Genomic DNA, 2,500 nt, shown 5'->3' with positions numbered 1-2,500 from the left:
CCCCTTCCCCGCGAACGGTTGGAAGCCATACCCCCTTCGTGATGCTCACAAGTCTTCGAATAAGCCACCCAACGATTTGCGTGGCACAAATCTTCCCCGATCGCACCGGGCCACAGTTCCAACCCGTCTCATCCGTGCTTCTTCTCCAGCACGACCACCGTGGCGGATCGCCAAGATGCTCGTGAGGGAGAAGCCACGCGGATGAGGCCGTGCCTTCCCTGTGGTGGCCGCGCGCTACTGGACCGGGAGTAATAAAGCCCTCAATATCAACCACATGACCCTGGGCGTAACCAGCACAAATGTGAGCCCAAGCGGACGCTGACTGATGACATTACCCCCCCGGCCGGCAGCAAGCCAGACATGATGGCCCCTTCCCCGCGAACGGTTGGAAGCCATACCCCCTTCGTGATGCTCACAAGTCTAGAAATGAGCCACACAACGAAAATCCCACCAGCGTGCCACAAATCCACATAACAGATTCACATTTTTTCCCACCGGGTCGGTCGGCCGGAACCGACGGCGGCCACCACCGTGCCGCCGCCCACAACGGGTGACACCAACCCAAGTTGGTGGATCACCCATGTGTGGGCGTTTTGACTTGCCCCACCACAAAGCAAGCCAAAACAGGGGGGAATGAAGGGACCGCACCAGAATTTTCCATGGTGCAAGAGCTGGCTGCATTGAGGAACACCCCCCCCCTATAATAGCTAAATATGCAAAAGCCACTTTTGTACAAGTAGATACACTTTTTTTGAGTAGACATAAGTTCTGTTTTGGGACCTAGAGAACGAATTTTCACGAGATTTTTTGCAGGGATCCTCATAAAAATGGTACAACATTGCCTGCAAAAAATTAGAATTTTTCGACATGGGGAAGTATTTTTTTTATTTTTCCAAAGACCCGAAATGTGGAAAATCGGGAAAAATGGAAAAACGTATCTAGACACCGTATTTTTGCGTGATTTTTTCCAGTCCATCCCATAATAATATCAAGAAGGTGCCCACCAAGTTTCGTTAGGATTGGCCAAGGTTTCGAATTTTCATGAATTTTTTTCAAAACCCTCTATTTTCCAACATTTCAAAAATTCAAAACCACATCAAGATGGCTTGGTTTTGATACCAAACTTTCTAGACCTCATTCTGCATGCATTTGTGACACTTTCCAACCAACAAAACTCAAAAACCACCACTTTGAAAATTTCATGATTCTTGGCACACCACCAAGTCACAAAATCAAGCCAAAACACCAAAATCTTGGAACTTGGCTATGCACCAACCATGCCAAGATCAATTCCTTTTGATCCCAAACTTCTCCCACATCACTTTGAAGGCATTTGTGAGGATTGAGTCCAGCCAGTTTTCCAAAACCAACATTTTCGTTTTTCACCAAAATCACCACCAAGTCACAAAATCAAGCCAAAAATCCAAAATCATGGAACTTGGCTATGCACCAACCATGCCAAGATCAATTCCTTTTGATCCCAAACTTCTCCCACATCACTTTGGAGGCATTTGTGAGGATTGAGTCCAGCCACTTTTCCAAAACCATGATTTTCGTTTTTCACCAAAATCACCACCAAGCCACAAAATCAAGCCAAAAATCCAAAATCATGAACTTGGCTATGCACCAACCATGTCAAGATCAATTCCTTTTGATCCCAAACTTCTCCCACATCACTTTGGAGGCATTTGTGAGGATTGAGTCCAGCCAGTTTTCCAAAACCAACATTTTCGTTTTTCACCAAAATCACCACCAAGCCACAAAATCATGAACTTGGCTATGCACCAACCATGTCAAGATCAATTCCTTTTGATCCCAAACTTCTCCCACATCACTTTGAAGGCATTTGTGAGGATTGAGTCCAGCCAGTTTTCCAAAACCATGATTTTCGTTTTTCACCAAAATCACCACCAAGCCACAAAATCAAGCCAAAAATCCAAAATCATGAACTTGGCTATGCACCAACCATGTCAAGATCAATTCCTTTTGATCCCAAACTTCTCCCACATCACTTTGGAGGCATTTGTGAGGATTGAGTCCAGCCAGTTTTCCAAAACCAACATTTTCGTTTTTCACCAAAATCACCACCAAGTCACAAAATCATGAACTTGGCTATGCACCAACCATGTCAAGATCAATTCCTTTTGATCCCAAACTTCTCCCACATCACTTTGAAGGCATTTGTGAGGATTGAGTCCAGCCACTTTTCCAAAACCATGATTTTCGTTTTTCACCAAAATCACCACCAAGCCACAAAATCAAGCCAAAAATCCAAAATCATGAACTTGGCTATGCACCAACCATGTCAAGATCAATTCCTTTTGATCCCAAACTTCTCCCACATCACTTTGGAGGCATTTGTGAGGATTGAGTCCAGCCAGTTTTCCAAAACCAACATTTTCGTTTTTCACCAAAATCACCACCAAGTCACAAAATCAAGCCAAAAATCCAAAATCATGGAACTTGGCTATGCACCAACCATGTCAAAATCAATTCCTTT

The sequence above is a fragment of the Phaseolus vulgaris genome, chromosome 11 (assembly GCF_051622355.1).
Source record: "Phaseolus vulgaris cultivar YP4 chromosome 11, ASM5162235v1, whole genome shotgun sequence".
NCBI classification, from domain to species: Eukaryota; Viridiplantae; Streptophyta; class Magnoliopsida; order Fabales; family Fabaceae; genus Phaseolus; species Phaseolus vulgaris.
This window is presented reverse-complemented; position numbering follows the sequence as displayed.